Consider the following 27,752-nt stretch of genomic DNA (forward strand, 5'->3'; position numbering starts at 1 on the left):
CGTATATGACGATTGCAGTACAGTACATGCATCGATAAGTGGGAAAAAGGTAATGCTTCACTTTAAGTACATTTTCACTTTAAATACATGCTCTGGTCCCATTGTGTACGTTAATGCGGGGTATGCCTGTACTTTATTATTGTAATAAAAAAATTTCTTCTGAAATGCAAGTTACTCTGGTGTTCGCTGGTGCAGTTGTGCCTTGATATATCATACATCCTATGGGGCCTATGGATCAACATAACGAAAAGTGTGTTTTGATGCAATGCGTCGTCCTTTGATGCAGAATGTCAGATTTATGACACATCAGATATGGGAGCAAAAAAAAGGGGGAAAGAATAACACAGACGCAGTATGATATACACCTCATTATAATATTTATTTGCGCCTAGGGTAGAAACATTTAAGATTTTATAATACGGGACAAAATCCAGTATGAAAGTGTGACGCCATAATAAGTGATGAGAGATTTGCAAACGCTTCGAGCTGAACGGTATCTCCCGCGTGACCGCGATATTCTTTGGTTTTTATCCTCTCTGCGCTTGGCTGGACGAGGAAAGACGCGCGCTGACCTAACAAGTAGCGGTGGGAGAAAAGGTAACGCCTATAGGGGAGAGGGTCACGGTATTATGAGATGAGCAGGTAGTGTCCTAACTTTATTATTGTAATAATTTAGTAAGGTGGCATTTATCGGAAAAGGTAACTAAAGTAGAAATCGATTAAATTTTTATGACTGATTTCATTACAGTCATTTTAAGTTCAGGCATTACACGTCTAAAATACGTGACAATTATGCGTCCCGACTTAGCTTTCCATGATAAGGGGACAAGTCAATGAAATAAGGGACACTCTTGTGTATACGGGACATCTGGCGACCCTATTTGCAGCATGTAACTCCTCTCGTGCTCCTCCTACTGACTCCCCCGAAGTTGCATGCCAGGATTACAAGGTCAAATTTGGGCAAAGTGTTTTGATACATACAGTAGCAGGAAGAAAATGCTTTGAGCCAAAATTGCCTTGATATATAGACCCCTATAGATTTATTTATAAGTAAATTGTAACTTATATGTTAAATGATTGGGAGATACTGTAGATTGACAGATATTGTTACAAAAAAAAAAAAGGAGTAGGAATCACAAGATTTGGTAGGTTTATCACATTTCCTCACTAAGCCCTCCAAAACACAAGCTCCCTCAGGCATGTAGAAAGAAGAAAGAAAAGATAGTGCAAATGTGCAATAAATTTATAAATTAAGTGATAAAACTTGTGAGTGCACTCAAGTGGAAGTTTTGTTCAAGCGGTTTCAGATATTATCTGGTCTGGATCAGTAGTGGAGGAAACAGGAACTCTCGGATCATACAACAAAAAGGAGGTAGGATAGTGTAACACAATTTTATAATTAAAACACAAATGGGCAGTGAGCCCATTAAACTCACATGCTCACGATGACGTTTCAGCCAATGGGATCCTCCGATTTCTGCTTCTTTGGTGCAGGCAGCAGGGAACAGCACAGCAGCGCTGGTAGTACTTGTAAATCTCAGGGACCACCCTACGCGTTTCGTTCAGGTCACTGAACTTCCTCAGGGGCGTATCTGTATTTAATTAATTACACTTTCTAAAATAGGTGTTTTGGGTTTGTGATTTCTTTTTGCTGCACTTATGACATTTCATACCTAAATGTGTGCTTATTTTCATAACAGTTCATCAGTTTCTTAATGTCTGTTCCTTCACTTTGTCAGACATCAACGTACAGTAGGATAGGCTCACATAATTGGTCCTTAAAGCAGCAGTCCCTGCTGCTGTAGTTTAAAAAAATTAAATCAATCCATTCTCCTGTGATCGATCTGCGAAGATTCGCCTCAGGGGTTCACTAAATGGCTGACAGAAGAGGACCAAAGATGTAAAGCTCTGTGGGGAAGATCATGTGACTGGGCATTCACTAGATACAATTGGTGCACTGCTAGAGAGAGGGCAGGGCTCAAAAAGGGGTGTGCCAGAGCCTGTTTCAGAAGAGGAAGGGGAAGTGACTTTATAAATGGTTGCTATAGAAATAAAAGATGCTTGTTACATTATAACATATATATATGTCTTTCAGAATTTTTTTTTCTTTTTTCTTAAATGCTATACAGATGCAGCAGCCATTATTTTAACAAATCACGCGGTGTATACCTCGGAATACCCATGTCATGGCGAGGGATTTCTTCCAACCTTACCGCCTTTAGACGCGAGAGCAGAAAATGGCATTTTAGTGTTCTGGCTTTTAAACACCTGAAATTGACACAGTAGCACAGTACTGTACACATTACAATTCATTCATTTAATTGCACACAATCCATGAAATTCAAACAAAGCAACCGCGATAAACGCGTGTGCCTGGGGCAATTGGCCGTGTTCATGCCGCGTGCAGTACAGCAGCGCACATGAAAATGGCGCCATGATTTATTAAAACAATGGCCGCTGCCTCTGTACAAGTATTTTCTCATAGTACATAACTGATTTATTAAAAAAAATCTCCCCCCTCCCTCCACTTCCCCCCCTCTATACCTACCTCTTCTCTCTTTCCTATCCTTTTCTGTCTGCTCTAAGCTTTGAACAAGGAACCAAAAATTGGTACAAGGCATATGAAACCGAGGATTCAGGTGAAAAATAAACACAGAATTTCAAACCACTCAATCTACTTAAAATCTAAGCACAGAGAAGAAAAATGTTGATTATCAGTCTGTGATGTGAACACTACTAACGGTAATTTGTCTCAGACCGCCGGTGAGGAATGAAATGTAAAAATGTGTACGTCCTTGTAAACGCAATAAAAAAAAGATTGACACAAACAAAAAAAAAAACACATAGGATATTGCTTGGTCTGCAGCTTTAATGAAACCCCAGTATAAAACAAAATGAATTGGGTATGCCGGTGTCAGAATATTGAGCAAGAATGGTCAACTCCAGTCCTCAAAAGCCACCAACAGGTCAGGAAACCGGACATCCCAGCTTCAGATGGGTCAATCGGTGGCTCAGTACAGTCCAGGGGTGAAATGGTGCTCGGTCAGTCTGTGTGCTCAATGGAGTCTTTCCAAATACTCAATCACATAATGTCCGGAATGCCTTCAGCAGTCCTCATAAACAGTGCAGCTATTAATATGCTTGGGAGGGTTTAGCCCCTAGTGGTACCCCCACCACAGCATGTGGCGCAATATTTAAACCTCACCTCCGCATATATTAAGGAATGATGTATGAGGGGGGTAACAATCCTAAAGGCTACTGCCTGTTACTTTTTTTGACGCCCTCTCCGTGGATCTGGCAATTCCTAATGGCGCGCAGAATCCGTTGAGAAAGAATATCCAAACGATGTCTGTGTAAAACGGAGCACAGCCGCAACAGGACAAAAACAAACGATCATCAAAGTGTAACTCCCATAAAAGTTATGTTTATTAAGCTCACATGAACAGCTTACAGGTTAAAAAAAAAAAAAAACACCTACGCGTTTCGCGCTCCTGCGCTTTATCAAGGTGTATCACACTATACATTCCCCCTTGCCTTAAAACCCCCCAATCTTAAACCCTAATACTAACCCTACACGATACCATAAAAATCTTTACCCCTTACCCTAAAACCCCTTACCGTAAGCACGTACACTAAGCCCCTTATCCCAAACTCGTATCCTATAACCCCTTACCCTAAGCCCCTTATCCTAAAACCCCTAACCGTAAGCCCTTACACTAAGCCCCTTATCCTAAATCTGTACACTAAAACCCCTTACCGTAAGCCCTTATACTAAGCCCCTTATCCTAAAACCCCTTACCATAAGCCCTTACACTAAGCCCCTTATCCTGAACCCGTATCCTAAAACTCCTTACCCTAAGCCCCTTATCCTAAAACCCCTTACCATAATCCCGTACACTAAGCCCCTTATCCTAAACCCGTATACTAAAACCCCCTTACACTAAAACCCCTTACCCTAAAACCCCTTACCGTAAGCCCTTACACTAAGCCCCTTATCCTAAACCCGTATACTAAAACCCCCTTACCCTAAGCCCTTTATCCTTAAACCCCTTGCCCTTAGCCCCTTGAGTGTGCAGTGGTGGAGCAGCAGTGGCTTAGGTTCCTTCAGAAGTTAAAACTGCAGCAGAGACTTGTTGCGACGAGACAATCGCAACCAAACATCCGATTCCAGTGACAGTGAGTCACACCATGCACGGATTATAATGGGTTAATGATGTATTGATTTTTGAATTTCCTGTTGTCCTTTCTACCATCAGTGCCAAGTTCTTCCGCACCCTAACCAAAACTTGGAATACTTTTCAGTTCTCCTTGGTTTATTTGGCAGGAATCTGCTGCTCATCATTTAACATATTTGCGTTGTGAATAAAGGAGAAACAATGTATCATGTACCAATATGACCCACAACAGGCCTTCATATTCTTGGAACTTGGACAAGGCATGGAAATCCACCATCCTGCTGCCACGTGTTGTACACTGCAGGAACATTTGCATTACTGTACGTAACCTCGTGTATGTGTTTTTGTGTGTGTGTGTGCTCACTCACTGTCACACTCTGCGCTCACACACTGTCACACTGTGCCCTCTGTGTGTGAGCTCACACACTGTTACACTGCCCCCCTGTGTGTGTGTGCTCATACACTGTCACACTGTGCCCTGTGTGTGTGAGCTCACACACTGTAACACTGCCCCCCTGTGTGTGTGCTCAAACACTGTTTCACTGCACCCCTGTGTGTGTGTGCTCACACGCTGTCACACAGCCCCCGTGTGTGTGTGCTCACACTGTCACACAGCCCCCGTGTGTGTGTGCTCACACTGTCACACTGTGCCCTGTGTGTATGTGCTCACACACTGTTACACTGTGCCCTGTGTGTGTGTGCGAGCTCACACACTGTCACACTGTGCCCTGTGTGTGTGTGTGCTCACACACTGTTACACTGCCCCCTGTGTGTGTGAGCTCACACACTGTCACACTGCCCCCCTGTGTGTGCGAGCTCACACTGTTACACTGTGCCCTATGTGCGAGCTCACACACTGTCACATTGCCCCCCTGTGTGTGCGAGCTCACACACTGTTACACTGTGCCCTATGTGCGAGCTCACACACTGTCACACTGCCCCCTGGCAGATTCCTCTTCAACGTGACTGTGATGGACATGAGAGCAGCCAATAATAACGGTTGTGGAAGAGGAGGAACTATGTGGGAAAGAAGCCTTTAAGAAAAGGCAAGGCAGCCATGGTAGATTAGCGAACCTCAGCAAAGCAGGTTCGTTCGAGGTCTGCTGAGAGTGCACGTGGTGACCGGAGCCAAGAGCTGCAGTTCCAGAGTGGACAAGAGATCTCGCGCCCCTGGAGGGGACCCTCACCAGCGATAAAGACACAGTGGTACAGAAGCACCTTTTTGAAGAACAGGCCTGCAACAGGTTCAGTACAACACAAGCTCCCACGGTGTGCCGGCACCATCACACGCCAACATACCCCGGATTGGGTGGCTAATACACCACTGACACTGACCCACACCCGCGCAGTGTTATTTGGGGATTGTGTTGTATATGTGTACAGTGTGTGGTGATCCCCTGCTGAGGATCAATTACAAGGTGCCTGAGTTTAATAAGTGTTTAGTAACCTAAGTGCAATACCCATACTGTGTTTGTATTATTCCTGCCGTCTGACCGAAGACCATGTGTGGCCCAGTAAGTGACATGGGGCTCAGGCCCCCGCCTCAGCGAAAGTTGTACGTCTGAGAGCTAAAAGTAGAGGGGTTTCATGTACATTGAGCTAAAAAGTAGACAGCTTGATACTACACTCAAAGGCGTTTCATAGAGAAGGTTTAGTAAAAAAAAGAAGATTGCTGAAAACAATAATCCACCAGCAATCCATGAAACGTGCAGCACAGAGGAACAAAGGTATTATCCCATCAGATATTTCCCATCTATATGTGTTAGGGAAAATCGTGTATTACTAAGATGCTATTTCTGTGTCTGATTCACATCAGCACACAGAGTGCTGTTTTGCCAATACCAGAACACTTGTCTCAGCAGGATGCAGGGTTTCTGCTTACGCGACAATACTTCTGTTCTATACTGTGTTTGGCAAAACATAAGATAGATTTGTTCTGATTGAACAGCAAAAGAGAACATTTGATGCATGGTTATATTATTTTTACTCGTGGAAAATACAGCGCTTAACTAAACAAACAGTACCGTAGCTAAACAATAGTGGCTGCAATGTTACACAATGGCAGGGTACGAGAGTTATGAAGTGTCTCCCACGGAATTGAAGTACAGCTGTTTATTGAAATGACAAATTTGTCTCCAAATTTCATGGCCAACCTGTACCCACAAATAGAAATTGGCTGTGTTTTCCAATTACAAAACATTCCATGAATATCCCCTGTTACAGTCTGTCCTGGTTTATTGTTCAGAAGCAACACAAGGACAAACATTGTGCTAAAAGGATACACAGTTGTAGACACAAAGCAGGAGACAGCAGCGGGCTAGACTTTGCTGGTGTGTCCCTGCTAGAGTAGCTGCCCGTTTTACAGAATGTATACTGTACTGTACTGTACGCGCTACAGGAGTACACACATCTGAAACAAATTGATATTATCTGGCATACCCCCAACATCCCCCCCCCCCCAACCCTAATGGTACCAGCTGGGTGGCTGGACAAAACTCCACGCTCTCTAGCACACCTTAACATCCACACCCTCAAACCTTAATGGGGCCAGCTGTGCGGCTGGAACATCATCCACCCTGAGGCGCACTCCGTCCCACAATGAGCAGCCACTTTACCTTTTTGTTTCGACATTGCCCCTTACTCGCTCTAGATTGTAAGCTCTCATGAGCAGGGCCCCCATTACCTTCTGTATCTTGTTGTGCTGGTCTGTCCTTATTCGTATGTCATTCTGTTTATGTAACTCTATACCGCCTTTGTACCGCACTGCGGAATATGTTGGCGCTTTACAATTAAGCGATAATAATATTTTCAGCCTCAGTTCCATGAAAACTTGCAACCAAAATGCTAACATCAACTGCAGCCATTCTCCATTTCAGACACAAAGTGTGTGGGGAAAAATTGTGGCTGAATCCATGTCAGTGGTCACAACGTGTACCCAATGTGCTGAAATCACATACTATATTAATATACAAACGCATATTCAATGGTCGGCCGGTACATTTATAACTGACATTAAAGACATTAAACTCGTCAGCATGTTCCTAGAAATAGTGATTGCTTTGCAGTCCAATATAACTATCAGGATTTATAAATTGGGCCCATTTATTAATGGGCAAATTATGTAGGCTGCAATTTTTGGAATCTTTAGGGTGCGCAAAAATTAAATATATTTCTTAATATGTTGTAAGAAGGAGCTTACATTGAACATGGTGGAGAGAGGAGAGAGGAGAGAGGAGAGAGGCCAATTAAGAAAGATGCCCATATACCCCCAAATAGATGAACCTATACTCCACATGGGGAGATACCTATAAACACCACTGAGATGCCAAGGAAATATGACTACTTCAGTCTGTATCATTTAGATTTAAATGATTTAACTTCATATTTTCTCGGTATCTCTCTTTCTCCTCTCCAGCTACATTTCAGTGTCCGGCTGGTTGGGAGTATTATTATTATTGTTTATTTGTGAAGTGCCAACATATTCCGCAGCGAGGTACACAGGGTTTCCATACGGCTTCTCCAAAAATACTGGACAGAATGGTGGAAGATGCAACGCGCTTCGCCACACACACACACACACACACACACACACACACACACACACACACACACACACACACACACACACACACACACACCTCTCTCCACTTCATGCTGTTTCCTCCTCTCCTTGTCCCCAGGCCCCTGACACCTCCTCCTGATTGGCTGCTGCTGGGTAATGCAACCAATCAAGATGGAGGAAGCTGCCCAAGCACCCTAGCCACAGCCCTGCTCTCTCCCTGCTCGGGGAAATCCCGCGGCCCCCCAAGCCGGTCAGGCCACTATGTCCAGAGAGGTAATAACGGTATACACATACATGCCCAGAGAGGTAATACTGGTATATACATACATGTCCAGAGAGGTAATACCGGTATACACATACATGCCCAGAGAGGTAATACTGGTATATACATACATGTCCAGAGAGGTAATACCGGTATACACACACACGCCCAGAGAGGTAATACCGGTATACACATACACACCCAGAGAGGTAATACCGGTATACACATACATGCCCAGAGAGGTAATACCGGTATACACATACACGCCCAGAAAGGTAACCCTGCTATACACATACACGCCCAGAGAGGTAATACCGGTATACACATACACGCTCAGAGAGGTAATACCGGTATACACATACACGCTCAGAGAGGTAATACCAGTAAACACATACAAGCGCAGAGAGGTAATACCGGTATACACATACACGCTCAGAGAGGTAATACCGGTATAGACATGCACGCCCAGAGAGGTAATACCAGTATACACACATGCCCAGAGAGGTAATACCGGTATACACATACACGCGCAGAGAGGTAATACCGGTATACATATACACGCCCAGAGAGGTAATACCGGTATACACATACACGCGCAGAGAGGTAATACCGGTATACACATGCACGCCCAGAGAGGTAATACTGGTATATACATACATGTCCAGAGAGGTAATACCGGTATACACACACACGCCCAGAGAGATTATACCGGTATACACATACACACCCAGAGAGGTAATACCGGTATACACATACATGCCCAGAGAGGTAATAACGGTATACACATACACGCCCAGAAAGGTAATACCGGTATACACATACACGCCCAGAGAGGTAACACTGCTATACACATACACGCCCAGAGAGGTAATACCGGTATACACATACACGCTCAGAGAGGTAATACCGGTATACACATACATGCCCAGAGAGGTAATACCGGTATACACATACACGCGCAGAGAGGTAATACCGGTATACACATACACGCCCAGAGAGGTAATACCGGTATACACATACACGCGCAGAGAGGTAATACCGGTATACACATACACGCCCAGAGAGGTAATACCGGACAAATACATGTCCAGTTTTACCTACATTTTTTACTGGACAGAGTGTCCAAATACAGGACAGTCTGGTTCATTACTGGACACCTGGCAACCCTACCAGTAATGGGATGTTAACCCTACGCTAATGATCTCAATTACCACTGTTATTTTTGCATTTAATTACCATAGCGAATAACGTTTTCACTCAGTACAAATACCAGCTCTCCTGTTTCAGGTAACGGCACAGTTATTACCCTGATTAAATGGAGCTTAGTGAATCCAGGCCTCCGAGCATTAGCTGAAATCTACTGTGTAATGCCCATTTGCAAACCTTAATACATATCCTCCTTCATGTGAAAGCTCTGTAGGGATGAGAAGGATAACAGCCGGCCCGACCGTGTTTGTCACTGTTAGTGTGTATCAGATGGTCACTTTGGTGTAAATGAAACTGAATTCCTCCATGCACAGTGGAAGTAGTGAGCTTTATTGTCAATAATCACTGGAGTATTTGCCATGTCTTGTAGCAAATGAGTTTGACGAATCTCAAAAGGATATATACGTCACCAGGAAAATGTGGGTTTTAGCTTTGCTCTGGAGAACAATTACAGAAATGTCACGTAAATTGGACATTTCATTAATGAACTGCTGCTTACTTTATTTTGTAACATACACTTTGTTTTTTTTTGTCCGTTTTAACATATTTGCCTAATTGCTCAATCTTTAGAGTGTGTGGTCAAGCAGAGAAAAGTAATGAATTGCTCTCAAATACCATTCAATGCTTTAGAAAAATAACCTTAAGTTTAATGGTTAATAATGTTTACTTGCCTTATCAGGGATGTGAAAAGATAAGTAAGTCTCTCTCTCTCCTCTCCTCCTCCTCTCCTCCTGATGTTCTTAACATTTACACAGAGGATAGAGTGCTACATGAACCAATTTGGGTCAAGATAACCAGCTGCATAAATCCCTATTGGGATGTGCACAGTTCTATCCATTTTAAATGATCTGGAAACCAACATCCTTTATATTAAAACTATTTAATTTCTACATCAACAGTAATGAATTTAATGTTCACATTTTCTTCTATATGTTTGATGGCCTTAACATCCATAACACCTTATCCTCGCTGCATAACGAACTTACATTTTTCAGCGTCATGTTTTCGAGACTAATATACAGCGGAATGTTTGTAGTCAGATGGCCCAGTTCCACCCGAAAGATTCCTTCAATGTTGATGTCACCCCTTCCTTTCCCACTCGGACCTGCTCTTTGCCGCTTCACTCTATCCCAAGCCACTGCCGAGGTTGTTTTTCTGCCAGACACTTGTTCCTAATGCTAATCTTCCTATTATAAGAAGATAAAGAGACACTTCTTGTGCTTTCCCCCCCCCACCCCCCCACTGGTTGTCTTGATGTCATAGAACATAATCCTGAGTCTTGTCTATGAAAACCGGTCAATCACAAATTCTAACTGGATGGTTTTATAGAAACTCCCTGTTGCCCCGTCGGAGCACACACTACCAGCTGCCTCGTTACAATGACACAAAGAAGCCAGGATACAAGTGCACTGCATCATCTAGTTTTAACTTTACTAAGTACTTCTTCTATCACAATAATTAGAAGTTGCCTGCTATCCCACCATGGATTCTGTCCTCGTTGAGAACAATTCTACCTCTGTAGAAGATTAGATTTGCACCATTGCACTACATCACATCAGTAGAAAATGTCAGCTTATGAATTGCAAGTAGTTTTCTCAGCATCTAATAAGTGTATATCACCTAAAATAGAGAGCAGAGACACGGGAATGCCTATGGTTGAAATCATCATTCTGGTGCTATAGCTGCAGTTGTGATGAACCCCAATTATTTATGGAGCTATCACTATGTATAATGCCGGGTGTATAACAAAACAATGGCCCCAGAATGTGTTCCAATGAGTTATATATCGTTGGCTAACAAGAAAGACTGCGTGGGATACATCAGTAAGTGACAAAAGTCAGTTCACTTTTCATCAGTGTTAAGATTGAGTGTCTCTTCTTTTGTTAGTTAAGAATCCGAGTCAACATACTTCTTCTTAATTGTTCTGTGTTGAAATCCAAGGTACCGGGCATTCAGTAGATGCAAAACGCTATACCACGGGCGGCCAGATGCAAAATGCTATACCACGGGCGGCCAACTCCAGTCGTCAAGGGCCACCAACAGGTCAGGTATTAAGGATATCCCTGCTTCAGCACAGGTGGTTGGAATCATTGGCGCAGTCAACCACTGAGCCACTTGTGCTGAAGCAGGGATATCCGTAATACCTGACCTGTTGGTGGCCCTCGAGGACTGGAGTTGTCCTCCCCTGCGCTATACTAGAGGTCACAATGGTGAATGCAGATATTCACAATAGACAATGTAGACTGTACTTGCCAGATGTCCAAGGGACAAAAAAGCTGATCAAAACAACAAAAAATAACACTTTATCTTATACTATATTAGTGAAAGCACTGTATGTTTGCCTGCCTGCATGCATGCAGGCCAGCCTGCCTGCCTGCTGGATGTCCGGTGTCCCTAGGGGAAATCTCATTGGTCCATTGGGCCGCCCCCGCACACCTCTCATTGGCCTGAGGCGGAGTGACGGCCCAAAGGACACACAGGGACACAAACACACACACAGGGACACACACACACAGGGACACACACACACAGGGACACACACAGGGACACACACAGGGACACACACAGGGACACACACAGGGACACACACACACACACACACACAGGGACACACACACACACAGTAGGGGGGGTGTACATTAGCAGCATGTATAACCCGGGGGGGGGGGCTCACATACCCGCCGGAGCCTCCGCCTCTTCCTCCCCGAAATCAGCCTCCACACCCGCGCGCAACTCCTCCTCTCCCCGTGTCTCCCGCTCTTTCAACCCCCCCCCCCCCCGCGCCGCTACAGTCAGCGGAGGAGCGAGTGCCCGGGACACAGCGGGGGAGCGGCAACAACAAGCTGCCTCCCGCCTCAGTTCCACGTGGGAGCGGCCGGACGGGTGAGTGAGCGGACTTCACCCACCCCTCACCCCCCTTCAAATCACCTCCCCTCCACCCCCCCCCCCCCCGGCGCCGCTACAGTCAGCGGAGCGAGCGAGCGCCCGGGACACAGCGGGGGAGCGGCCACAACAAGCTGCCTCCCGCCTCAGATACACGTGGGAGCGGCCGGACGGGTGAGGGAGCTGCCGGACGTATGAGTGAGCGGCCGGACGGGTGAGGGAGCGGCCTTCACCTCCCCTCACCCCCCTTCACCTCCCCTCACCCCCCTTCACCTCCCCTCACCCCCCTTCACCTCCCCTCACTCCACTTCCCTTCCCTTCCACCTCCCTCCACCCCCCTTCACCTCCCCTCCACCCCCCCCTTCACCTCCCCTCCACCCCCCTTCACCTCCCCTTCACCCCCCCCCCACCTCCCCTTCACCCCCCCCCCCCACCTCCCCTTCACCCCCCACCTCCCCTTCACCCCCCCCCACCCCCCCTTCACCTCCCCTCCACCCCCCCTTCACCTCCCTTCACCTCCCCTTCACCTCCCCTCCACCCCCCCCTTCACCTCCCCTCCACCCCCCCCCCTCACCTCCCCTCCACCCCCCCCCCCCTTCACCTCCCCTCCACCCCCCCCTTCACCTCCCCTCCACCCCCCCTTCACCTCCCCTCCACCCCCCCACCTCCCCTCCACCCCCCCTTCACCTCCCCTCCACCCCCCTTCACCTCCCCTCCACCCCCACCCTTCACCTCCCCTCCACCCCCCCCTTCACCTCCCCTCCACCCCCACCCTTCACCTCCCCTCCACCCCCACCTTCACCCCCCCTTCACCTTCCCTTCACTCCCCCCTTACAACCTCCCGCCACCTCCACCCCCCTTCCCACCTCCCCCAACTCCCCACCACCCCCCCCCCTTCCCACCACCTCCCCCCCACCTCCCCTTCCGTATATATAATGTATACACACACACACACACATGTATACACACACATGTATACACACACACACATGTATACACACACACACATGTATACACACACATGTATACACACACGTGTATACACACACACATGTGTATACACACACATGTGTACACACACACATGTGTACACACACACACATGTGTACACACACACACACGTGTACACACACACATGTGTATACACACACACGTATACACAAACACACACACGTAGACACAAACACACACACGTAGACACAAACACACACACGTATACACAAACACACACACGTAGACACACACACACATACACACACACACGTACACACACACACACACACACGTACACACACGCACGTAGACACACACACATGTACACGTAGACACACACACACATGTACACGTAGACACGTACACACACATGTACACGTAGACACGTAGACACGTACACACACATGTACACGTAGACACGTACACACACACACATGTACATGTATACTCACACACATGTACACGTACACACACACATGGAGACATACACACACACACATGGAGACATACACACACACACACATGGAGACATACACACACACATGTACACACACACACACACACACGTATACACTCACACACGTATACACACAGGTATACATACACATAATGTATACACACACACACATGTATACACACACATGTATACACACACATGTATACACACACACACATGTATACACACACACATGTGTATACACACACATGTGTATACACACACATGTGTACACACACACACATGTGTACACACACACACATGTGTACACACACATGTGTATACACACACATGTATATACACACGCATGTATATACACACACATGTATATACACACACATGTATATACACACACATGTATATACACACACATGTATACACACACACACGTATACACACACACACACACACACACATGTGTATACACACACATGTGTATACACACATACACATGTATACACACACACATGTATACACACACACAGACGTATACACACACACACACATGTGTATACACACACATGTGTATACACACACAAACATGTGTACACACACACAAATGTACACACACACACACACACACACATACAATGTATACACACAAACATGTATACACACACACAAACATGTATACACGTGTATACACACATGTGTATACACACACACACGTATACACACACACAATATATACATACACACAATGTATACACACACACATGTGTATACACACACGTGTATACACACACACACGTGTATACACACACACGTGTATACACACACACGTGTATACACACACACACACGTGTATACACACACATGTGTATACACACACATACGTGTATACACACACATACGTGTATACACACACACGTGTATACACACACACGTGTATACACACACGTGTATACACATACACACACACGTGTATACACACACACGTACACATACACACACACACACATGTATACACACACACACATACAATGTATACACACAAACATGTATACACACACACACCCCAGCACCACCACATCAGCACACCGGTATCCCATGCCCCCCCAGCACACTGGCATTCTCGGCTCCCCACCATTCCCAGCCCCCATCAACACCATCAGCACCCACACATCGCCACCTTTGCACCTCCCCCATCGGCACACCCACATCCGCACCCCCACATCAGCACCAAACCCTCTCAAATCAGCACACCAATACAATCACCATCAGTACAGCCACAGCAGCACTACCACCGCACATGGGCCGCGTGGACCACTCCCCACCCAAATGCCACACCCACACCACAAACATCCCGGGCAACGCCGGGGCTCTCAGCTAGTTTGAAATAAAACTGGTCATCTTGATTAGCCCGGAAACGTAGAAATTCTAGTATCGAAACGGTCAACTAATTCAGAACGGGAGTGAATAAAAATCAATAAAAATCATCACTGAACTTTTCTAAATGTGTTCAAGGGATTCATTACCGTAGCATTGAAACTAATGGAGTTTGGAACATGAGCCCCTGCGTTAAAGCACTGTGTAATGTAATTATGCAAAATGTTCTTGGACTATGTTACAAATGTACAGTGGATGTTGGAAGGCTTGTTTGACACCACACATATATATATATACTGTAGGCATGATAACTAGAGACGTTGTGCAAACACAGGGCAAAATATAGTTACCTAGGAGAATGTGAAGATCAAAGGGAATACTGTACAAACAGATTTAACTCCCACTAGTCTCCAATTATAAAATGTTATATATATATAGATGTTACTGTTCTTGTGGCTGCGGAAAAAAACAATGCGGAAAACCGGGGCCCCATCGCGGCCCGATTGTGGCCCTCGCGACCCAGAAGGATTAACGCTGCGGGTGGCGATGCTTTTGAATAGGATCCCCGCAGTTTGGTCCTTGTGCCTCATGGGCCCTCTGCTGGGAGAGAATACCAGTACTTACCTTTTAGGCGAGCTGCGCAGCCGTCTCCCCGTCTGCAGCCGTGTCCCTGCAGCGCTGAAGGTAAGAGGTGCCTGGGTGATGTAGATGCCCTTATATGGGTCTCTCCATCATAAGGAGGAGCAACATATGGCCATATTTGGTAATCTACATCATCAAGGGGGCTGGACAGGACTGCAGGGACACAGCAGCAGATGGAGAGATGGAGAGACGGCTGCAGATGGAGAGACGGCTGCGCAGCTCATCTAAAAGGTGAGTACCGGTATTCTTTCCCACCAGATGGCCCAAAAGGAGAGTAACGCTGCAGTGTCCCATTCAGATGCATGGAACCCTGCAGAGGTTAATCCTCCTGGGCAGTTTTCTTTCCTCGGGGGCGCGAGATCTGTAGCCGCGCCGGATTAGTGCAAATTGCAGCACTGAGAACAGTAAATCTGACCACATCTGTATTATACACCCCTTTTATTTTTTTGTCATATCTTGCAGAAAAATCACTCCATATTCACACACATTTGTGCAGTTATAGGTCTGTCACAGTAGATTATTACATTTAAGAATTATTTGATAATCTAATAAATATTCCTTGGAATTGGTGATGGCGTGATGACCTCATCAAGTGCATAGTTACGAAATGGTGTCGAAGAAAATAAGCACGTTATAAAGTTCTTGAGACAGAACAAGAATTATGGTCCAAAGCACTTAGATAAAATGTTTCTTGTTAAAGGATGGTCACTAGAAGGAATAAACAACTAATTTGTATCATTAAGGAGTGGGAGCATCTGGATCAGCGCATTATCGATTAAGCAGCTGGATCAGTGCGTTATCGATTAAGCAATCAGACAGTGGTATTCTCGAGTTCGGACACGCGTTTCAGCAGGAGGATATTTTGAACACACATCTTCAACTCAACTTTTTAGTAATCTTAGTGTTTCAGATTAGATTACAACAGTTTAACACATTTATGCGTTATGAAGGAAAAACTCCTACCTCTCGTTTAAAGAACATGAACCTCCCACAGTGTATCTGGGACTTGTTGACATAATACAGTGACATCAATTTAGTTAGCATCAGTTGATGGTCTACCTGTACATTGTGTTTCTTATATAGTGTTAATCTACATAACTGACCTACAATTGTGTACGTTTTCATGGGGATTGAGACATAAATATCTAAAATACGGTATTCTGAAAACGAAAGGGGGCCTTTTTTCTGAACACGGTGTATATATTATGAACTAATTTGAAGCTTTTTTATTTTTTACCATTGAAACAGATCAATTTAGTTTTATGTTGCAGAATCCACTAAAGTTAAGACAAAGGATGGATAGATAAATTATTACTATCCCGTCATCACTGAGCAGTTCCCATTGTTTGACAATTGGGTTTAGGATTGAAAACAAAACACTAAAATATAGTATTCTACCTGCAAAGAAATCTAGTTCATTGTCCCCTAACAATATTAAGCATATTATTAGGACTGGATAGTGTATCACTACTGGTATGTGTTGCAATACAGTTTAGAGTAATTTATGCATACAGCAAGTCTAAGAAATCTGGAACAGTGACGATACCATAGGTGGCAGGGCTGCTACGGAATACTCAACTTGAACATTAGATGGATAAGCATCTAAAAACGGCAAGAAAACAAATCTGAGGATGTGAATAGAAGAACTATATTGGATTTGAATTGTGGAGCCGGAGTAACTGATTTAATGCAAAACAAGTGCTGTGGTCGCTGCTGAGTATATAATAAAAACAGTGACATGTAATAAAGTAGGTATAAAGGCATAAAGAGCGACAATGTGATTTATCAAAAGCTACAAAACACACTCAACTGCAATTGAAATGGAGTTCTTGAAGTCCAAAGGAAGTGAGGCCGTAACTTGGTTACGAGACAGTTGTATAAATTTCATATAAAGTATGCCTGTAGAATGTCTTCCATTGAATACATTCCAAGGTTTACAAGTTTTTAACCATACATTGCGTGGTATAATATTTAACAATCTTCTACTTTCTATAAAACGTAGAATTAGGCAGATGCTAAAATAAGCAGACTGTTGAATATTATTTCATTCAGTCTTGTCTGAGATGAAGTCATGACATTGTAACGCTTTTAAGTCTATTTAACAGAACAGTAATATTATTTATGTCCACTTTTAATTTTCATGGAAGTATTTCCTTCCATGGTAGGTAAGCTGCTTGGTTTCTTGGTACAGTACCTTAGTCAGGATATTACCATATTAGACTTGCTACATTTACATCAGATTTAATTAAATAAAACTGAATAATTAGCTCCTGACACTTTAAAGCAATATTAAAGAAAATTGAACTTATTTATATAGAGAATTGTGGTGATCTCTAGAATTATAATCGGAATTAATGCAGTGTATGGATACATTTTCAATGTTCATTCATGGGTTTTATTTCCAGTACATAAACTTAAATCTAAACTAAATTGAATGATTCAAGTAGATGTTAAAATAATCTGTGCATGTTACTTCATCCAGTCTGTGACATTTTCCTAAATGCAATTTAGAGGCAGTAATCTTGAACTGAAACATCTGAGTCTTCTCCCAACATTTAGGAAATGATGCCGAGTCAGTAATCTCTGATAAGGAAGCCCGATCCCCTGAAAATCCATTAACGAAAAGTCAGGCTCAGATATTCCTTATTTTAACTTAGTGAATCTCACCCATAGAAACATAAATTTTGTTGGCATCTCTACTATATATTTCTGAAAGCACTGTATGTCTGCGTCCCTAGCGGCAATCTCATTGGTACCGTGGCCTGCCCGCCCCCGCACCTCTCATTGGCCTGAGGCAGAGTGACGGGCAAAAAAACACACACAGACACACACACACACACACACACACACACACACACACACACACACACACACACACACACACACACCCTTCACACACACACACACCCTCACTCTCCCCCGTCAGTTGGACCGCAGCTCACCTTCCACACACCCCCCCCCTCCTCTCCCGGTGCCCCTCACTCTCTCCTCCCACCTCACCCAAATCCCCACGCTCCGCAACATCCCCAGCCGCACCATCACCCTCACCGTGCGCCGCGGCCCTCCTGCTCATCCCCCCTCGTGGCGCGGCCCGGGCCTCCTGCTCTCCCCCTCACGTGCGCTGCTACCGGAGAGGGGAAGCGCGGGCCGGGCCTCCTGCTCTCCCCCTCACGTGCGCCGCTACCGGAGAGGGGAAGTGCGGCGCGGGACTCCCCCTCACGTGCTCCGCTACCGGAGAGGGGAAGCGCGGCGCGGGACTCCCCCTCACGTGCGCTGGCTCCCGGACGGAGGGGAAGCGCGGCGCGGGACTCCCCCTCACGTACACCGCTACCGGAGAGGGGAAGCGCGGCGCGGGACTCCCCCTCACGTGCGCCACTACCGGAGAGGGGAAGCGCGGCGCGGGACTCCCCCTCACGTGCGACGGCTCCCGGACGGAGGGGAAGCGCGGCGCGGGTCTCCTGCCACTCTTTCCCCCCCCCCCCCAGCTTCCCGAACTCACCTCCTGCCCCAGCCAGATGCCACGGGGTCAAGGTAAGTCACCCACCGTCTCCCACCCACGCACTGTCAAGTGTCACCCACCCACACAGTCACCCACACACTCAGTCAACTCAGTCAACTCAGTCACCCACCTAGCTGTCAAGGGGGGGGAAGCCTAACCCTGTCGTACGCCCCCCCCCAAAATTACACCCCGGGCAACACCGGGTCTCTCAGCTAGTATAGTATAAAAACCACTTGTAGAGCTGCCGACAGATTTCCTGGGGCCCCGACTAGAGTTATGACAGCCCCCCTTGTCTGCTGTCTTGAGAACCCCCCCTCCAGCCCTTTCTCACCTCTTTGCGAGCCTCCTCCTCTATTCTCCCCTCCCCATCCCATGTATTTCTCTCCCCCATCTCTTCCTTACTCCCCCTTCCTCCCTTACACCCCTTCTTACCCCCCCTCCACTATCACTCAATTAGCCACCTCTCACTCATTCCCTCTCCCTCAATCCCCCCTTCCTCACACTCATTCTCTCCTCCCCCCTGGCCACACACACACACACACACACATACATACAATCCCCCCCTCCCCCAACTTACAATCCCCCCCTATACCCATACAATTCCCCCCATAATAATTACCCCCCAAAAATCCCCCCAAATACATACAACACTACCCCCTCCCAAATATATGCAACACTACCCCCTCCCAAATACATACAACACTACCCCCTTCCAAATACATACAACACTACTCCCCCAAATACATACAACACTACCAACCCCAAATACATACAACACTACCCCCCCCCCAAATACATGCAACACTACCAACCCCAAATACATACAACACTACCCCCCAAATACATACAACACTACCCACTCCCAAATATATACAACACTACCCCTCCCAAATACATACAACACTACCCTCTCCCAAATACATACAACACTACCCCCTCCCAAATACATACAACACTTCCCCCCAAATACATACAACACTACCCTTCCCCAAATACATACAACACTACCCCCTCCCAAATATATACAACACTACCCCCTCCCAAATACATACAACACTACCCCCCCAAATACATACAACACTACCCCCCCCAAATACATACAACACTACCCTCTCCCAAATACATACAACACTTACCCCCCAAATACATACAACACTACCCCCCCCCAAATACATACAACACTACCCTCTCCCAAATACATACAACACTTCCCCCCCAAATACATACAACACTACCCCCCAAATACATAAAACACTACGCTCTCCCAAATACATACAACACTTCCCCCCCAAATACATACAACACTACCCCCCCCCCCAAATACATACAACACTACCCCCTCCCAAATACATACAACACTACCCCCCCAAATACATACAACACTACCCCCTCCCAAATACATACAACACTACCCCCTCCCAAATACATACAACACTACCCCCTCCCAAATACATACAACATTACACCCCCCCAAATACATACAACACTACCCCCTCCCAAATACACACAACACTACTCCCCCAAATACATACAACACTACCCCCTCCCAAATACATACAACACTACCCCCTCCCAAATACATACAACACTACCCCCTCCCAAATACATACAACACTACCCCCCCCCAAATACATACAACACTACCCTCTCCCAAATACATACAACACTTCCCCCCCAAATACATACAACACTACCCCCCCAAATACATACAACACTACCCCCTCCCAAATACATACAACACTACCCCCCCCAAATACATACAACACTACTCCCTCCCAAATACATACAACACTACCCCCCCGAAATACATACAACACTACCAACCCCAAATACATACAACACTACCCCCTCCCAAATATATACAACACTACCCCCTCCCAAATACATACAACACTACCAACCCCAAATACATACAACACTACCAACTCCAAATACATACAACACTACCCCCTCCCAAATACATACAACACTACCCCCTCCCAAATATATACAACACTACCCCCCCGAAATACATACAACACTACCAACCCCAAATACATACAACACTACCCCCCCCCCCAAATACATACAACACTACCCCCCCCAAATACATACAACACTACCCCCCCAAATACATACAACACTACCCTCTCCCAAATACATACAACACTACCCCCTCCCAAATATATACAACACTACTCCCCCAAATACATACAACACTACCCCCTCCCAAATACATACAACACTACCCCCTCCCAAATACATACAACACTACCCCCCCCAAATACATACAACACTACCCCCTCCCAAATATATACAACACTACCCCCTCCAAATACATACAACACTACCCTCTCCCAAATACATACAACACTACCCTCTCCCAAATACATACAACACTACCCCCTCCCAAATACATACAACACTACCCCCCCAAATACATACAACACTACCCCCTCCCAAATACATACAACACTACCCTCTCCCAAATACATACAACACTACCCCCCCAAATACATACAACATTACCCCCTCCCAAATACATACAACACTACCCCTCCCAAATACATACAACACTACCCCCTCCCAAATATATACAACACTACCCCCTCCAAATACATACAACACTACCCTCTCCCAAATACATACAACACTACCCTCCCCCAAATACATACAACACTACCCCCTCCCAAATACATACAACACTACCCCCTCCCAAATACATACAACACTACCCCCCCCAAATACATACAACACTACCCCCTCCCAAATATATACAACACTACCCCCTCCAAATACATACAACACTACCCTCTCCCAAATACATACAACACTACCCTCCCCCAAATACATACAACACTACTCCCCCAAATACATACAACACTACCCCCTCCCAAATACATACAACACTACCCCCTCCCAAATATATACAACACTACCCCCTCCCAAATACATATAACACTACCCCCCCCCAAATACATACAACATTACCCCCTCCCAAATACATACAACACTACCCCCCCAAATACATACAGCACTACCCCCTCCCAAATACATACAACACTACCCCCTCCCAAATACATACAACACTACCCCTTCCCAAATACATACAACACTACCCCCTCCCAAATACATACAACACTACCCCCCCCAAATACATACAACACTACCCCCTCCCAAATACATACAACACTACACCCCCAAATACATACAACACTAGCCCCTCCCAAATACATACAACACTACTCCCTCCCAAATACATACAACACTACCCCCTCCCAAATACATACAACACTACTCCCTCCCAAATACATACAACACTACCCCCTCCCAAATACATACAACACTACCCCCTCCCAAATACATACAACACTACCCCCCCAAATACATACAACACTACCCCCCCAAATACATACAATACTACCCCCCAAATACATACAACACTACCCCCCCAAATACATACAACACTAGCACTCTCCCAAATACATACAACACTACCCCCCCCCAAATACATACAACACTACCCTCTCCCAAATACATACAACACTACCCCCCCCAAATACATACAATACTACCCCCCAAATACATACAACACTACCCCCCCAAATACATACAACACTACCCTCTCCCAAATACATACAACACTTCCCCCGGAAATACATACAGCACTACCCCCTCCCAAATACATACAACACTACCCCCTCCCAAATACATACAACACTACTCCCCCAAATACATACAACACTACCCCCCCAAATACATACAACACTACTCCCCAAAATACATACAACACTACCCCCCCAAATACATACAACACTACCCCCCCCAAATACATACAACACTACCCCCCAAATACATACAACACTACCCCCCCAAATACATACAACACTACCCCCCCAAATACATACAACACTACCCCCTCCCAATTACATACAACACTACCCCCCCAAATACATACAACACTACTCCCCCAAATACATACAACACTACTCCCCCAAATACATACAACACTACCCCCCCCAAATACATACAACACTACTCCCCCAAATACATACAACACTAACCCCCTCCCAAATACATACAACACTACCCCCCCAAATACATACAACACTACTCCCCCAAATACATACAACACTACCCCCCCAATAAAAACCACACTACCCCCTCCCAAATACATACAACACTACCCCCCCAAATACATACAACACTACTCCCCCAAATACATACAACATTACCCCCCAAAAAAAAACAACACTACCCCCTCCCAAATACATACAACACTACCCCCCCAAATACATACAACACTACCCCCTCCCAAATACATACAACACTACCCCCCCAAATACATACAACACTACCCCCCCAAATACATACAACACTACCCCCCCAAATACATACAACACTAGCCCCCTCCCAAATACATACAACACTACCCCCCAAATACATACAACACTACCCCCCAAATACATACAACACTAGCCCCCTCCCAAATACATACAACACTACCCCCCAAATACATACAACACTACCCCCCCAAATACATACAACACTAGCCCCCTCCCAAATACATACAACACTACCCCCCAAATACATACAGCACTACCCCCTCCCAAATACAAACAACACTACCCCCACCAAATACAAACAACACTACCCCCTCCCAAATACAAACAACACTACCCCCTCCCAAATACAAACAACACTACCCCCACCAAATACAAACAACACTACCCCCTCCCAAATACATACAACACTACCCCCCCCCCCAAATACATACAACACTACCCCCTCCCAAATACATACAACACTACCCCCCAAATACATACAACACTACCCCCACCAAATACATACAACACTACCCCCACCAAATACATACAACACTACCCCCTCCCAAATACATACAACACTACCCCCACCAAATACATACAACACTACCCCCTCCCAAATACATACAACACTACCCCCCAAATACATACAACACTAGCCCCCTCCCAAATACATACAACACTACCCCCCAAACACATACAACACTACCCCCCCAAATACATACAACACTAGCCCCCTCCCAAATACATACAACACTACCCCCCCCAAATACATACAACACTAGCTCCCTCCCAAATACATACAACACTACCCCCCAAATACATACAGCACTACCCCCTCCCAAATACAAACAACACTACCCCCTCCCAAATACAAACAACACTACCCCCACCAAATACAAACAACACTACCCCCTCCCAAATACACACAACACTACCCCCTCCCAAATACACACAACACTACCCCCTCCCAAATACATACAACACTACCCCCCCCAAATACAAACAACACTACCCTCGCACCCAAATACATACAACACTACCCCGCCACCAAATACAAACAGCACTACCCCCTCCCCAAATACATACAACACTACCCCCCAAATACATACAGCACTACCCCCTCCCAAATACATACAACACTACCCCCACCAAATACATACAACACTACCCCCTCCCAAATACATACAACACTACCCCCCAAATACATACAACACTACCCCCCAAATACATACAACACTAGCCCCCTCCCAAATACATACAACACTACCCCCCAAATACATACAACACTACCCCCCCAAATACATACAACACTAGCCCCCTCCCAAATACATACAACACTACCCCCCAAATACATACAGCACTACCCCCTCCCAAATACAAACAACACTACCCCCACCAAATACAAACAACACTACCCCCACCAAATACAAACAACACTACCCCCTCCCAAATACAAACAACACTACCCCCTCCCAAATACAAACAACACTACCCCCTCCCAAATACATACAACACTACCCCACCCCCAAATACATACAACACTACCCCCTCCCAAATACATACAACACTACCCCCTCCCAAATACATACAACACTACCCCCTCCCAAATACACACAACACTACCCCCTCCCAAATACATACAACACTACCCCCTCCCAAATACATACAACACTACCCCCCCCCCCAAATACAAACAACACTACCCTCGCACCCAAATACATACAACACTACCCCCCCCCCCCAAATACAAACAACACTTCCCCGCCACCAAATACAAACAGCACTACCCCCTCCCCAAATACATACAACACACACCCTTACCTTGGGGATGGTCTCAGGCGTCCCAGCTCTTCCCAGCTGCTGCTGGCCTCCTGCTGGGCCTGTCTCTCTCTCCCAATCCTAGCCATTTGCCCCTGTATTGCAAAACCTCAGACCCCATTTGATTTTGGACCCAAAAAACTCCACATCTGATAGACCCATTAGTACCAAAGAGTAACATGAAGTGTGGGGTAAACTTTATGATATTTGCTCTTCAATAGTGAGACTTACTTTTGCATTCACATACTGTAGTACAAGCAATAAGTGGGAAAAACAATTTCATTACGTGATGGCCATATCAACACCAAAAGAGACAAAGTATTGTCTCTATCTTACAAATGTAGAGCTTTCTTGATATTTATAGATTGCCATGAATGGCACACCTGTGAGGTGACTTGTGCATGTGACAAGGGTTAATGCACACAGCTATCAACCCACGTTCGCGCCTGCAGGGTTCCAGAAATGAATAATATCTCCCCTCAATCCATCACAAATATAACCCTAAATCACTGCCAACACCATGGATAAAGAAAAGCTCTATCGCTAGGGGTCCTTAGTCCCTGTTTACTATGAAAAATATGTTATTAGCACACAAAAATCTATTGTAGCAAAATGTGTCTGAAAATGCAGTTACTCAGTATTTCCCTGAGCAGGGAGAGAGCAATGCTGTTCCTCGGTGGCTTGGCAGCTTCCTCCATCCTGATTGGCTGCTGCTGGGTAATGCAGCCAATCAGGAGGTGTCAGGAGCCTGGGGGTGGAGCCAAGGAGAGGAGGAAACAGCATGGAGCAGAGAGAGAGGTGTGTGTGTGTGTGTGTGTGTGTGTGCGCGTGCGCGTGTGCGTGTGTGTGTGTGGCGCATAGCACCTTTCACCATTGTGTCCAGTATTTTTGGAGAAGCCACCTGGCAACACTAATCGTGGATTTTTTAGCAGAATTTAATTCACCAGATTGTAATTGTTTACACAGATATATTTGTAATTTGTGTGAATCACATTAGATCCACAATGTTATATATTTACTAAACTTAGAGTACATCGTCATGTGGAGTGTCTTCCTGGCCAAACCCTCTGGCGTTCCCAGACCCTTAATGGAATATATTTTACGGTACATTAAAAGGGCTTTTACTTATTTCCATTGTCAAAAAGAGTTGTGAGTCTAGATTTTAATTTCACCAGAGCAGGTCGCTTTTTGATAACCCCACCCCTAGACAAACACAGGCCAGGACCTGATCACAATAAAAACAATCCATGTATTTTTAAGCTGTAACTTGTAACTCAAATTAAATCGCTTGTGTGCCAGATGATTAAAATACCGAATAATTCAATGGTCTGATCATGACACAGGTCTGCGCAGATATTTAAAAATAGTTGAAGTAGAATACAAGTTCAACACTTAGGGGGAAATGTATCAAAGGTTACAAATCACAATTAGATTGTAAGCTCTTCGGGACAGGGACTCCTTTTCCTAAATGTTACTTTTATGCCTGAAGCACTTCTTCCCATCATGTGTTATTTGTATTCTTTGTTATTTATATGATTGTCACGTGTGTTACTGCTGTGAAGCGCTCTGTACATTAATGGCGCTATCTAAATAAAGACATACATACATTATCATGATCTTAATTTGATGCTTAAAGAGTGAATTTCATGTTGTGTCCATTTGTGTAAATATATCTGTTTGCTTTGGCGCAACATTACTTCTCTTTTGTCAGTGAGAGGGTTATGGGTAATTTTACACAATTTCTATTGGCTTTAAGGTAATGATACATTATGATAACTGGTGCATTGTTCTTGCAGTGAATGCCTGTGGCTACTTGTTATAAACATTATTAAGAGAGATTATGGGCTGGCTCTGCATATGTATCAAAACTATACATGTTTATTACTATTTGATAATAGCAATGCATTATTTGACCATAGCCACTTAACTGTATATTGCAAAGGCGTACATTTAATAATGAACAGAAGTGAAACACAGCGCAGTGCAGTGCAGAGAACTTCAAGAGAATAAATCGACCCCTTTATTTTCCATAGAAAGACAAAAAATCCAAGACACATTCTGCTACTGTATATTTATGTTTTAGTTTAAACTGGAGAAAGGGTAAAGTGCGCTTTATAGACAATTTTCTATGAATTGATTTGTATCTCAATCTCCCATGGAAGATAAAAAAAAAAAAAAAAATGCAAATGTATAATTTGTTTTTGCACATTAGCCCCACAACATGGTAATAACGAGCTGGCGGGGTGTCTGCAAAATACTGACCTTTTCCCAGAGACGAATGTAAAATTGTCATCTCAAATGAGCATTGCTCCTCCACATAATTACCAAGTATTAGCATTATTCGACAGATGAGTAGTTGTGTTGCGACTAAGATATCAACGGTTCTAATAAAAAAAAAAACCCACATAAAATATTTCACAAATGACAATGCAGTAACGTGCAAACATACTGTGGATGGATCTGAAAAAAAATGATAGAGTATTAAATGACAGACTACATGAGCAAGTGGCTCGAGCCTTAATATTCCTAACAGCTTTATTTTTTGGCAGATACCGAAAAATGTCTCTTGCAAGACCTACT

Source organism: Ascaphus truei, chromosome 11, assembly GCF_040206685.1.
Source record: "Ascaphus truei isolate aAscTru1 chromosome 11, aAscTru1.hap1, whole genome shotgun sequence".
Taxonomy (NCBI): domain Eukaryota; kingdom Metazoa; phylum Chordata; class Amphibia; order Anura; family Ascaphidae; genus Ascaphus; species Ascaphus truei.